This window comes from Oncorhynchus tshawytscha, linkage group LG09, assembly GCF_018296145.1.
Source record: "Oncorhynchus tshawytscha isolate Ot180627B linkage group LG09, Otsh_v2.0, whole genome shotgun sequence".
In the NCBI taxonomy this organism is placed as follows: domain Eukaryota; kingdom Metazoa; phylum Chordata; class Actinopteri; order Salmoniformes; family Salmonidae; genus Oncorhynchus; species Oncorhynchus tshawytscha.
Window position 1 is genome coordinate 5,953,001 of NC_056437.1, and position 14,980 is coordinate 5,967,980.

Consider the following 14,980-nt stretch of genomic DNA (forward strand, 5'->3'; position numbering starts at 1 on the left):
ATTAACTCTGAATGGTTAAGGTTAGGCATTAACTCTGAATGGTTAAGGTTAGGCATTAACTCTGAATGGTTAAGGTTAGGCATTAACTCTGAATGGTTAAGGTTAGGCATTAACTCTGAATGGTTAAGGTTAGGGGTTAAGGTTAGGCATTAACTCTGAATGGTTAAGGTAAGGGGTTAAGGTAAGGGGTTAAGGTTAGGCATTAACTCTGAATGGTTAAGGTAAGGGGTTAAGGTTAGGGGTTAACTCTGAAGGGTTAAGGTAAGGGGTTAAGGTAAGGGGTTAAGGTAAGGGGTTAAGGTTAGGCATTAACTCTGAATGGTTAAGGTAAGGGGTTAAGGTAAGGGGTTAAGTTAAGGGGTTAAGGTAAGGGGTTAAGGTAAGGGGTTAAGGTAAGGGGTTAAGGTAAGGGGTTAAGGTTAGGCATTAACTCTGAATGGTTAAGGTAAGGGGTTAAGGTTAGGCATTAACTCTGAATGGTTAAGGTAAGGGGTTAAGTTAAGGGGTTAAGGTTAGGCATTAACTCTGAATGGTTAAGGTAAGGGGTTAAGGTAAGGGGTTAAGTTAAGGGGTTAAGGTAAGGGGTTAAGTTAAGGGGTTAAGGTAAGGGGTTAAGGTAAGGGGTTAAGGTAAGGGGTTAAGTTAAGGGGTTAAGGTAAGGGGTTAAGGTAAGGGGTAAGGTAAGGGGTTAAGTTAAGGGGTTAAGGTAAGGGGTTAAGGTAAGGGGTTAAGGTAAGGGGTTAAGGTAAGGGGTTAAGGTTAGGCATTAACTCTGAATGGTTAAGGTAAGGGGTTAAGGTAAGGGGTTAAGGTAAGGGGTTAAGGTAAGGGGTTAAGTTAAGGGGTTAAGGTAAGGGGTTAAGGTAAGGGGTTAAGGTAAGGGGTTAAGTTAAGGGGTTAAGGTAAGGGGTTAAGGTAAGGGGTTAAGGTAAGGGGTTAAGGTAAGGGGTTAAGGTTTGTGATTTGGCTTAAAACAAAAACATCCAAAACACCTTTCTATTGCTGTGTGTGAATAGTTGAATCATCTAAACCTTGAATAATCACATAAATCGGATCACATAAATCGGATCACATAAATCGGATCACATAAATCGGATCACATAAATCGGATCACATAAATCGGATCACATAAATCGGATCACATAAATCGGATCACATAAATCGGATCACATAAATCGGATCACATAAATCGGATCACATAAATCGGATCACATAAATTGGATCACATAAATCTGATCTATGGTAATGTAGGGTCGGTATGGGGAGGGAGGCGGGTGTTAGCTATATGAAAACTAAACACACAGGTTTAGATGGCAGGCTGGGCTGCTGTGTGAATGGACCCGGATTACGGTCCGACTAACCTGCTCGCCACAGGAGTAACCACTGCGCCACCCGGGAGGCCTGACTAACCTGTTTTAACTCACTAACAGAGTTTATAAAAAACACAAAATGCCTTCTTCAGGAATCAACACAACCTTAAAAAAAAATATTCTCGCCCTACGTTGTATCTCACCATTAGCTCTGAAAACAACAATGTTTTGGAATACCATAGGAGCACCTGAAATACTGTTTACAGCCACTAGGATCTCCAAGCTGTTACTGATGTGGATCTGTACAGACCTACAGTAGCCTTGTCTGTAGCCTGTTCTGCTCAATGTACTCCAACATGCCTTTTACTGACACAGACTGAAGGTATGTATTTTACAACCACTAATTACCTTCTCAACTAAATAACAATGACCAAGGGACCACTCCCTTCCAACTGGTACATGTTAACAACATTTCAAGGAATGAGTGGCTGGACACACTGGTAGAGCAACAAGTTTAGCAGCAGGAGCTCTCTGTCCTAATCCAAGTCCTAATCCAGATCTACTGGTCCGTCTACTTCCTTCCTGTGTTGTGTGAAAGAAAAATAATGCAACAAAATTAAGACAGACAGACAGACAGACAGACAGACGGACAGACGGACAGACGGACAGACGGACAGACGGACAGACGGACAGACAGACAGACAGACGGACAGACAGAAGGCTGTTGTCCCTCCCGAAGACTGGCAGCTTCCACCCAGACACTACTGCATGCCTTTCACTGTCTGTTACAATACCGAGAAGACACTGTACCTCTCTTTGAAGGGGAACATCTCCAGGACTACGGTATTATGTATTATATGTAATGGAACACTGTAGGGAAGACATGAAGGCAGGTAGTCTAGTGGTTAGAGTGTAGAGGTGGCAGGTAGCCTAGTGGTTAGAGTGAAGAGGTGGCAGGTAGTCTAGTGGTTAGAGTGTAGAGGTGGCAGGTAGCCTAGTGGTTAGAGTGTAGAGGTGGCAGGTAGCCTAGTGGTTAGAGTGTAGAGGCGGCAGGTAGACTAGTGGTTAGAGTGTAGAGGAGGCAGGTAGTCTAGTGGTTAGAGTGTAGAGGTGGCAGGTAGCCTAGTGGTTAGAGTGTAGAGGCGGCAGGTAGTCTAGTGGTTAGAGTGTAGAGGCGGCAGGTAGTCTAGTGGTTAGAGTGTAGAGGCGGCAGGTAGACTAGTGGTTAGAGTGTAGAGGTGGCAGGTAGCCTAGTGGTTAGAGTGTAGAGGTGGCAGGTAGCCTAGTGGTTAGAGTGTAGAGGTGGCAGGTAGTCTAGTGGTTAGAGTGTAGAGGCGGCAGGTAGCCTAGTGGTTAGAGTGTAGAGGAGGCAGGTAGTCTAGTGGTTAGAGTGTAGAGGTGGCAGGTAGCCTAGTGGTTAGAGTGTAGAGGCGGCAGGTAGACTAGTGGTTAGAGTGTAGAGGAGGCAGGTAGTCTAGTGGTTAGAGTGTAGAGGTGGCAGGTAGCCTAGTGGTTAGAGTGTAGAGGCGGCAGGTAGACTAGTGGTTAGAGTGTAGAGGTGGCAGGTAGCCTAGTGGTTAGAGTGTAGAGGCGGCAGGTAGACTAGTGGTTAGAGTGTAGAGGCGGCAGGTAGACTAGTGGTTAGAGTGTAGAGGCGGCAGGTAGACTAGTGGTTAGAGTGTAGAGGTGGCAGGTAGACTAGTGGTTAGAGTGTAGAGGCGGCAGGTAGACTAGTGGTTAGAGTGTAGAGGTGGCAGGTAGACTAGTGGTTAGAGTGTAGAGGTGGCAGGTAGACTAGTGGTTAGAGTGTAGAGGTGGCAGGTAGACTAGTGGTTAGAGTGTAGAGGCGGTAGGTAGCCTAGTGGTTAGAGTGTAGAGGCGGCAGGTAGACTAGTGGTTAGAGTGTAGAGGTGGCAGGTAGACTAGTGGTTAGAGGGTAGAGGAGGCAGGTAGCCTAGTGGTTAGAGTGTAGGGGTGGCAGGTAGTCTAGTGGTTAGAGTGTAGGGGTGGCAGGTAGCCTAGTGGTTAGAGTGTAGAGGTGGCAGGTAGTCTAGTGGTTAGAGTGTAGAGGTGGCAGGTAGCCTAGTGGTTAGAGTGTAGAGGCGGCAGGTAGACTAGTGGTTAGAGTGTAGAGGTGGCAGGTAGCCTAGTGGTTAGAGTGTAGAGGCGGCAGGTAGGCTAGTGGTTAGAGTGTAGAGGTGGCAGGTAGACTAGTGGTTAGAGTGTAGAGGCGGCAGGTAGCCTAGTGGTTAGAGTGTAGGGGCGGCAGGTAGCCTAGTGGTTAGAGCGTAGAGGCGGCAGGTAGCCTAGTGGTTAGAGCGTAGAGGTGGCAGGTAGCCTAGTGGTTTGAGCATTGGGCCAGTAACCAAAAAGTTGCTGGATTGAATCTCCGAGTTGACATGGTAAAAATGTGTCGTTCTGCCCCTGAACAAGGCAGTTAACCCACTGTTCCCAGGTAGCCTGTCATTGTTAATAAGAATTTGTCCTTAACTGACTTGCCTAGTTAAATAGATATAATAACATATGAAGTTTCACAGAATTATATCATGTGTAATAGTTTAACCATATTTTGTATCCATGTGACCTATTTGGCTATACTGCACATACAGAATTGCCTGTGTTAGCCAAGCAGCACTGTGTTAGCCAATCAGCAATGTGTTAACCAAGTTGCACTGTGTTAGCCAATCACCATTATGTTAGCCAAGCAGCACTGTGTTAGCCAATCAGCACTGTGTTAGCCAATCAGCAATGTGTTAACCAAGCAGCACTATGTTAGCCAAGCAGCACTGTGTTAGCCAAGCAGCACTATGTTAGCCAAGCAGCACTGTGTTAGCCAATCAGCACTATGTTGGCCAAGCAGCAATGTGTTAGCCAATCAGCACTATGTTTGCCAAGCAGCACTGTGTTAACCAATCAGCACTATGTTGGCCAAGCAGCACTGTGTTAGCCAATCACCATTATGTTAGCCAAGCAGCAATGTGTTAGCCAATCAGCACTATGTTGGCCAAGCAGCAATATGTTAGCCAATCAGCACTATGTTGGCCAAGCAGCAATGTTAGCCAATCAGCACTATGTTGGCCAAGCAGCAATGTTAGCCAATCAGCACTATGTTGGCCAAGCAGCAATGTTAGCCAATCAGCACTATGTTGGCCAAGCAGCACTGTGTTAGCCAATCAGCACTATGTTAGCCAAGCAGCACTGTGTTAGCCAAGCAGCACTGTGTTAGCCAAGCAGCAATGTGTTATCCAAGCAGCAATGTGTTAGCCAATCAGCACTATGTTAGCCAAGCAGCAATGTGTTAGCCAAGCAGCAATGTGTTAGCCAAGCAGCAATGTGTTAGCCAATCAGCAATGTGTTAGCCAATCAGCACTATGTTGGCCAAGCAGCAATGTTAGCCAATCAGCACTATTTTGGCCAAGCAGCAATGTGTTAGCCAATCAGCACTATGTTGGCCAATCAGCACTATGTTAGCCAAGCAGCAATGTGTTAGCCAATCAGCACTGTGTTAGCCAATCAGCACTATGTTAGCCAAGCAGCAATGTGTTAGCCAATCAGCACTATGTTGGCCAAGCAGCAATGTGTTAGCCAATCAGCACTATGTTGGCCAAGCAGCAATGTGTTAGCCAATCAGCACTATGTTGGCCAAGCAGCAATGTGTTAGCCAATCAGCACTATGTTGGCCAAGCAGCAATGTGTTAGCCAATCAGCACTATGTTGGCCAAGCAGCAATGTGTTAGCCAATCAGCACTATGTTGGCCAAGCAGCAATGTGTTAGCCAATCAGCACTATGTTGGCCAAGCAGCAATGTGTTAGCCAATCAGCACTATGTTGGCCAAGCAGCAATGTGTTAGCCAATCAGCACTATGTTGGCCAAGCAGCAATGTGTTAGCCAATCAGCACTATGTTGGCCAAGCAGCAATGTGTTAGCCAATCAGCACTATGTTGGCCAATCAGCAATGTGTTAGCCAATCAGCACTATGTTGGCCAATCAGCAATGTGTTAGCCAATCAGCACTATGTTGGCCAATCAGCACTATGTTAGCCAATCAGCACTATGTTAGCCAATCAGCACTATGTTAGCCAATCAGCACTATGTTAGCCAATTAGCAATGTGTTAGCCAATCAGCACTATGTTGGCCAATCAGCAATGTGTTAGCCAATCAGCACTATGTTAGCCAATCAGCACTATGTTAGCCAATCAGCACTATGTTAGCCAATCAGCACTATGTTAGCCAAGCAGCACTATGTTAGCCAAGCAGCACTATGTTAGCCAAGCAGCACTATGTTAGCCAAGCAGCAATGTGTTAGCCAATCAGCACTATGTTAGCCAATCAGCACTATGTTAGCCAATCAGCACTATGTTAGCCAATCAGCACTATGTTAGCCAATTAGCAATGTGTTAGCCAATCAGCACTGTTTGCCAAGCAGCAATATGTTAGCCAATCAGCACTATGTTAGCCAATCAGCACTATGTTAGCCAATCAGCACTATGTTAGCCAATCAGCACTATGTTAGCCAAGCAGCAATGTGTTAGCCAATCAGCACTATGTTAGCCAATCAGCACTATGTTAGCCAATCAGCACTATGTTAGCCAATCAGCACTATGTTAGCCAATCAGCACTATGTTAGCCAATCAGCACTATGTTGGCCAAGCCAATGTGTTAGCCAATCAGCACTATGTTAGCCAATCAGCACTATGTTAGCCAAGCAGCACTATGTTAGCCAATCAGCACTATGTTAGCCAAGCAGCAATGTGTTAGCCAATCAGCACTATGTTAGCCAATCAGCAATGTGTTAGCCAATCACTATGTTAGCCAATCAGCACTATGTTAGCCAAGCAGCAATGTGTTAGCCAATCAGCACTATGTTAGCCAATCAGCACTATGTTAGCCAATCAGCACTATGTTAGCAAATCAGCACTATGTTAGCCAAGCAGCAATGTGTTAGCCAATCAGCACTGTTGGCCAAGCAGCAATGTGTTAGCCAATCAGCACTATGTTAGCCAATCAGCACTATGTTAGCCAATCAGCACTATGTTAGCCAATCAGCACTATGTTGGCCAAGCAGCAATGTGTTAGCCAATCAGCACTATGTTGGCCAAGCAGCAATGTGTTAGCCAATCAGCACTATGTTGGCCAAGCAGCAATGTGTTAGCCAATCAGCACTATGTTGGCCAAGCAGCAATGTGTTAGCCAATCAGCACTATGTTGGCCAAGCAGCAATGTGTTAGCCAATCAGCACTATGTTGGCCAAGCAGCAATGTGTTAGCCAATCAGCACTATGTTGGCCAAGCAGCAATGTGTTAGCCAATCAGCACTATGTTGGCCAATCAGCACTATGTTAGCCAATCAGCACTATGTTAGCCAATCAGCACTATGTTAGCCAATCAGCACTATGTTAGCCAATCAGCACTATGTTAGCCAATTAGCAATGTGTTAGCCAATCAGCACTGTTGGCCAAGCAGCAATGTGTTAGCCAATCAGCACTATGTTAGCCAATCAGCACTATGTTAGCCAATCAGCACTATGTTAGCCAATCAGCACTATGTTAGCCAATCAGCACTATGTTAGCCAATCAGCACTATGTTAGCCAAGCAGCACTATGTTAGCCAAGCAGCACTATGTTAGCCAAGCAGCAATGTGTTAGCCAATCAGCACTATGTTAGCCAATCAGCACTATGTTAGCCAAGCAGCACTATGTTAGCCAATCAGCACTATGTTAGCCAAGCAGCACTATGTTAGCCAATCAGCACTATATTAGCCAAGCAGCAATGTGTTAGCCAATCAGCACTATGTTAGCCAAGCAGCAATGTGTTAGCCAATCAGCACTATGTTAGCCAAGCAGCAATGTGTTAGCCAATCAGCACTATGTTAGCCAAGCAGCAATGTGTTAGCCAATCAGCACTATATTAGCCAAGCAGCAATGTGTTAGCCAATCAGCACTATGTTAGCCAAGCAGCAATGTGTTAGCCAATCAGCACTATATTAGCCAAGCAGCAATGTGTTAGCCAATCAGCACTATATTAGCCAAGCAGCAATGTGTTAGCCAATCAGCACTATGTTAGCCAAGCAGCAATGTGTTAGCCAATCAGCACTATATTAGCCAAGCAGCAATGTGTTAGCCAATCAGCACTATGTTGGCCAAGCAGCAATGTGTTAGCCAATCAGCACTATGTTAGCCAAGCAGCAATGTGTTAGCCAATCAGCACTATATTAGCCAAGCAGCAATGTGTTAGCCAATCAGCACTATATTAGCCAAGCAGCAATGTGTTAGCCAATCAGCACTATGTTGGCCAAGCTGCAATGTGTTAGCCAATCAGCACTATGTTAGCCAAGCAGCAATGTGTTAGCCAATCAGCACTATGTTAGCCAAGCAGCAATGTGTTAGCCAATCAGCACTATGTTAGCCAAGCAGCAATGTGTTAGCCAATCAGCACTATGTTAGCCAAGCAGCAATGTGTTAGCCAATCAGCACTATGTTGGCCAAGCAGCAATGTGTTAGCCAATCAGCACTATATTAGCCAAGCAGCAATGTGTTAGCCAATCAGCACTATGTTAGCCAAGCAGCAATGTGTTAGCCAATCAGCACTATATTAGCCAAGCAGCAATGTGTTAGCCAATCAGCACTATGTTGGCCAAGCAGCAATGTGTTAGCCAATCAGCACTATGTTGGCCAAGCAGTGTCTTTAAATGTGTATTGTCAGATTGTCTTTATTTTAGCTAGTCTATTCGTTGAGGTATTGTGTTATCACTGAGTGCAGAGTACAAGCTATCTAAGGACAAACATGATAACATGAACATAATGTATCGACCCTGGGTTTATAAGAGCGGATATCGACTGCTGCTCGAAGATGCTTTTGCAGCACAGTCGATAACGCGCTCGATTTCGGGCTAGAAGGTCGAGGGTTCGAGACCTGTTCCCTGCCTGTTTCATTACGATAATAATAACCAGGACCTTCCACACAACATGATCGGCTAAAGTTCATTATGTGACGCTTAAGGCTGTACTTATTAAACAAATGAGCTTGTGTGGAAGGCTGGCGCCAAGGTAAAAGTTGTCATTATACATTTCAGATGTCTGGAATGTCAAAACTTCAGTTCTTGTTATAAGCTGGTAAAATCATATTCATATCACATATTTGTAATAACAGCACGTCGCATGTGGTGCGGAAATATAAGCGGAAAGTTTTTTTTACCTGTTTAAATAATAGACCACTGCGGTCAGAAGAATGGGTTCGTGACATACCTTTTCGTTTACGGTGACAGCGCGCGCGCTCTCAGGTTGAGAAGTAAATGGTAATCCTCGCGCTGCTTCGGGATCAAGTTTGACTTGTGGGTGTTACCGGCAGAAGCGTGCAAGAGGACGAAGGCGTTCTCTAAACACACCTGACGCACACGATGGAGAGAATAGACTGTTATTCTTCATATGGAACGTGTCATATTGTGGTGTGTACTGTAGGTTTAGGCTAGGTGATGTTAGTCTCAAGCATGTCGACATAAAAAAAAATGATTCAGCATCCCACTGAATTCCCCTTGAGGTATTTGGGGAAGTTACTGTGCCCTTCTCAAGGCCTCCCTCCCACAGAAAAAAAAAAATGGTGTTTCTCAAAGCCATGTTTGGAAATCTGGCTTAGTCTCACAGTAATGAGCTATTCCAGGAATGTAAGTATTACTGACGTACTGATTTACTTGGATCTTAGTTTGTTATTGTTGTTTTTTTTTAATTCACAGGATTTTCCAATAGTACATTATAAGGAATACACATATAGTGGTGTGAAGTTATTAAGTAAAAATAATATAATATATAATTTAATATAAGGAATTTGAAACCATTTATCACGTTTACTTTTACTTTTCATATATAAGTATATTTTAGCAATTAGATTTACTTTTGATACTTTAAGTATTGTTATAATTTACATACGCAGTGGTATGAAGTCATTAAGTAAAAAATACTTTAAAGTACTGCTTAAGTGGTATCTCTACTTTACTGTTTAAATTTTTAGAAAACGTTTACTTTTACTTCACTTTCATTACTAAATAAACGTATATACTTTATATTCCATACGTTTTCCCTGACACACAACATGTTTTATGCTTAGCAGGACAGGAACATTGTCCAATTCACTCACTTATCAAGAGAACATCCCTGGTCATCCCTACTGACTCTGATCTGGAGGACTCACTAAACAGAGAACATCCCTGGTCATCCCTGCTGCCTCTGATCTGGAGGACTCACTAAACAGAGAACATCCCTGGTCATCCCTACTGCCTCTGATCTGGAGGACTCACTAAACAGAGAACATCCCTGGTCATCCCTACTGCCTCTGATCTGGTGGACTCACTAAACACAGAACATCCCTGGTCATCCCTACTGCCTCTGATCTGGAGGACTCACTAAACAGAGAACATCCCTGGTCATCCCTACTGCCTCTGATCTGGAGGACTCACTAAACAGAGAACATCCCTGGTCATCCCTACTGTCTCTGATCTGGAGGACTCACTAAACAGAGAACATCCCTGGTCATCCACACTGCCTCTGATCTGGAGGACTCACTAAACAGAGAACATCCCTGGTCATCCCTACTGCCTCTGATCTGGAGGACTCACTAAACAGAGAACATCCCTGGTCATCCTTACTGTCTCTGATCTGGAGGACTCACTAAACAGAGAACATCCCTGGTCATCCTTACTGTCTCTGATCTGGAGGACTCACTAAACAGAGAACATCCCTGGTCATCCCGACTGTCTCTGATCTGGAGGACTCACTAAACAGAGAACATCCCTGGTCATCCACACTGCCTCTGATCTGGAGGACTCACTAAACAGAGAACATCCCTGGTCATCCCTACTGACTCTGATCTGGAGGACTCACTAAACAGAGAACATCCCTGGTCATCCTTACTGTCTCTGATATGGAGGACTCACTAAACAGAGAAAATCCCTGGTCATCCCTACTGACTCTGATCTGGAGGACTCACTAAACAGAGAACATCCCTGGTCATCCTTACTGTCTCTGATATGGAGGACTCACTAAACAGAGAACATCCCTGGTCATCCCTACTGCCTCTGATCTGGAGGACTCACTAAACAGAGAACATCCCTGGTCATCCCTACTGCCTCTGATCTGGAGGACTCACTAAATAGAGAACATCCCTGGTCATCCCTACTTCCTCTGATCTGGAGGACTCACTAAACAGAGAACATCCCTGGTCATCCACACTGCCTCTGATCTGGAGGACTCACTAAACAGAGAACATCCCTGGTCATCCCTACTGACTCTGATCTGGAGGACTCACTAAACAGAGAACATCCCTGGTCATCCTTACTGTCTCTGATATGGAGGACTCACTAAACAGAGAACATCCCTGGTCATCCCTACTGACTCTGATCTGGAGGACTCACTAAACAGAGAACATCCCTGGTCATCCTTACTGTCTCTGATATGGAGGACTCACTAAACAGAGAACATCCCTGGTCATCCCTGCTGCCTCTGATCTGGAGGACTCACTAAACAGAGAACATCCCTGGTCATCCCGACTGTCTCTGATCTGGAGGACTCACTAAACAGAGATCATCCCTGGTCATCCCTACTGCCTCTGATCTGGAAGACTCACTAAACAGAGAACATCCCTGGTCATCCCTACTGCCTCTGATCTGGAGGACTCACTAAACAGAGAACATCCCTGGTCATCCCTACTGCCTCTGATCTGGAGGACTCACTAAACAGAGAACATCCCTGGTCATCCCTACTGCCTATGATCTGGAGGACTCACTAAACAGAGAACATCCCTACTGCCTCTGATCTGGAGGACTCACTAAACAGAGAACATCCCTGGTCATCCCTACTGCCTCTGATCTGGAGGACTCACTAAATAGAGAACATCCCTGGTCATCCCTACTGTCTCTGATCTGGAGGACTCATTAAACAGAGAACATCCCTGGTCATCCCTACTGCCTCTGATCTGGAGGACTCACTAAACAGAGAACATCCCTGGTCATCTCTACTGTCTCTGATCTGGAGGACTCACTAAACAGAGAACATCCCTGGTTGTCCCTACTGCCTCTGATCTGGTGGACTCACTAAACAGAGAACATCCCTGGTCGTCCCTAATGCCTCTGATTTGGAGGACTCACTAAACAGAGAACATCCCTGGTTGTCCCTACTGCCTCTGATCTGGTGGACTCACTAAACAGAGAACATCCCTGGTTGTCCCTACTGCCTCTGATCTGGAGGACTCACTAAACAGAGAACATCCCTGGTTGTCCCTACTGCCTCTGATCTGGAGGACTCACTAAACAGAGAACATCCCTGGTTGTCCCTACTGCCTCTGATCTGGTGGACTCACTAAACAGAGAACATCCCTGGTTGTCCCTACTGCCTCTGATCTGGAGGACTCACTAAACAGAGAACATCCCTGGTTGTCCCTACTGCCTCTGATCTGGTGGACTCACTAAACAGAGAACATCCCTGGTTGTCCCTACTGCCTCTGATCTGGTGGACTCACTAAACAGAGAACATCCCTGGTTGTCCCTACTGCCTCTGATCTGGTGGACTCACTAAACAGAGAACATCCCTGGTTGTCCCTACTGCCTCTGATCTGGTGGACTCACTAAACAGAGAACATCCCTGGTTGTCCCTAATGCCTCTGATCTGGAGGACTCACTAAACAGAGAACATCCCTGGTTGTCCCTACTGCCTCTGATCTGGTGGACTCACTAAACAGAGAACATCCCTGGTTGTCCCTACTGCCTCTGATCTGGAGGACTCACTAAACAGAGAACATCCCTGGTTGTCCCTACTGCCTCTGATCTGGAGGACTCACTAAACAGAGAACATCCCTGGTCATCCACACTGCCTCTGATCTGGTGGACTCACTAAACAGAGAACATCCCTGGTTGTCCCCACTGCCTCTGATCTGGAGGACTCACTAAACAGAGAACATCCCTGGTTGTCCCTACTGCCTCTGATCTGGAGGACTCACTAAACAGAGAACATCCCTGGTCATCCACACTGCCTCTGATCTGGTGGACTCACTAAACAGAGAACATCCCTGGTTGTCCCCACTGCCTCTGATCTGGAGGACTCACTAAACAGAGAACATCCCTGGTTGTCCCTACTGACTCTGATCTGGAGGACTCACTAAACAGAGAACATCCCTGGTTGTCCCCACTGCCTCTGATCTGGAGGACTCACTAAACAGAGAACATCCCTGGTTGTCCCTACTGACTCTGATCTGACGGACTCACTAAACAGAGAACATCCCTGGTCATCCCTACTGCCTCTGATCTGGACGACTCACTAAACAGAGAACATCCCTGGTCATCCCTACTGCCTCTGATCTGGAGGACTCACTAAACACAAATGCTTTGTTTGTAAATTATGTCTGCGTGGTTGGAGTGTGCCACTGCCTATCCGTAAATTAAAAAGATTTGTTTAATGTAAGGATAATATAATATATAATTTAATATAATATATAATTTAATATAAGGAATTTGAAACCATTTATCACGTTTACTTTTACTTTTCATATATAAGTATATTTTAGCAATTAGATTTACTTTTGATACTTTAAATATATTTTCAAACCAAATACTTTTAGACTTTTAGACTCAAGTAGTATTTTACTGGGTGACTTTCACTTTTACTTCAGTCATTTTCTATTAAGGTATCTTTGCTTTTACTCAAGTATGACAATAGGGCACTTTCCTCACCACTGTACATATGTTGTTTTAACATTCTCTGTCTCTGCAGAACAGTGCTAGCTGGTTTCCATTTGTCACTGGCACTTAGAATACAATAGACGATGTGACAGTCACACCCAGTCTTTACTAGGTAAGAATACATATCTCCCTGTAGACATCAGCTATTGGTCATTCTACTACAGAACTCCCTGTAGACAGCAGCTATTGGTCCTTCTACTACAGAACTCCCTGTAGACAGCAGCTATTGGGCCTTCTGCTACAGAACTCCCTGTAGACAGCAGCTATTGGGCCTTCTGCTACAGAACTCCCTGTAGACAGCAGCTATTGGTCCTTCTACTACAGAACTCCCTGTAGACAGCAGCTATTGGGCCTTCTGCTACAGAACTCCCTTTAGACAGCAACTATTGGTCCTTCTACTACAGAACTCCCTGTAGACAGCAGCTATTGGTCATTCTACTACAGAACTCCCTGTAGACAGCAGCTATTGGGCCTTCTACTACAGAACTCCCTGTAGAGAGCAGCTATTGGGCCTTCTACTACAGAACTCCCTGTAGACAGCAGCTATTGGTCCTTCTACTACAGAACTCCCTGTAGACAGCAGGTATTGGGCCTTCTACTACAGAACTCCCTGTAGACAGCAGCTATTGGTCCTTCTACTACAGAACTCCCTGTAGAGAGCAGCTATTGGTCCTTCTACTACAGAACTCCCTTTAGACAGCAGCTATTGGTCCTTCTACTACAGAACTCCCTGTAGACAGCAGCTATTGGTCCTTCTACTACAGAACTCCCTGTAGACAGCAGCTATTGGTCATTCTACTACAGAACTCCCTGTAGACAGCAGCTATTGGTCCTTCTACTACAGAACTCCCTGTAGACAGCAGCTATTGGTCCTTCTACTACAGAACTCCCTTTAGACAGCAGCTATTGGTCCTTCTACTACAGAACTCCCTTTAGACAGCAGCTATTGGTCCTTCTACTACAGAACTCCCTTTAGACAGCAACTATTGGGCCTTCTACTACAGAACTCCCTGTAGACAGCAGCTATTGGTCCTTCTACTACAGAACTCCCTTTAGACAGCAACTATTGGGCCTTCTACTACAGAACTCCCTGTAGACAGCAGCTATTGGTCCTTCTACTACAGAACTCCCTTTAGACAGCAACTATTGGGCCTTCTACTACAGAACTCCCTTTAGACAGCAGCTATTGGTCCTTCTACTACATAACTCCCTTTAGACAGCAACTATTGGTCCTTCTACTACAGAACTCCCTGTAGACAGCAGCTATTGGTCCTTCTACTACACATCTCCCTTTAGACAGCAGCTATTTGGCCTTCTAGTCAGTGTTGTAGACATTATTCAGATAAGGTATGTCTCATCTGGCTAAACATAAAGCTAGAAGACAGGCTGAAGCATTCAGCCAAGGAGATCTGGGTTGTCACTCTATCATTCACTACACTAAGGTTCCCATTCCGGGGGCTTAAGGTTGAGGAGAGGGAGGGACCTGGGTGGCCAAGCAGCATTACTACACTGTTATGGCGTCTCGCTGAGGAGGTGTGTATGTGCGTGTGTATGTGTATCATAGCATGCCAGAGATAGGAGTGCCACCTGATAAAACCTTTCGTCAACCTACTGTTGGGAAAGGGGGAAAAGGTTAAACCTAGTTAGTTGTACAACTGAATGAGTTCAACTGAAGTGTGTCTTCCGCATTTAACCCAATCCTTCTGAATCAGAGAGGTGTGGATGGCTGCCTTAATCAACATCCAGGTCTACGGGCACCAAGGGAGCAGTGGGTTAACTGCCTGGCTCAAGGGCAGAACGACAGATTTTTACATTGTCAGCTCGGGGATTGGATCCAGCAACCTTTTGGGTTACTGGCCCAACACTCCTCCCCACCAGAAGTGAAGTGGCATAAACCTCTGGTGATTGTGACATATTTTAGCAGACACTAATGGGTCCTACTCTGAAC

At 45.3% G+C, this 14,980-nt stretch overlaps 1 protein-coding gene across 11 annotated transcripts in view; it reads right to left on the reverse strand.

Annotated features, from left to right (window-relative positions):
* Positions 1–8,778, reverse strand: part of LOC112234271 (cingulin-like protein 1) — a 71,773-nt gene extending 62,995 nt beyond the window's left edge. For 10 of the 11 annotated variants that reach the window (XM_042326419.1, XM_042326422.1, XM_042326418.1 and 7 more), the window contains exon 1: positions 8,555–8,778. The gene's annotated coding sequence lies outside the window, so the exon portion shown is untranslated. The remainder of the gene's footprint in view (positions 1–8,554) is intronic. The other variant, XM_042326424.1, reaches the window with a different exon arrangement.
* Between the last annotated feature and the right edge of the window lie 6,202 nt (positions 8,779–14,980).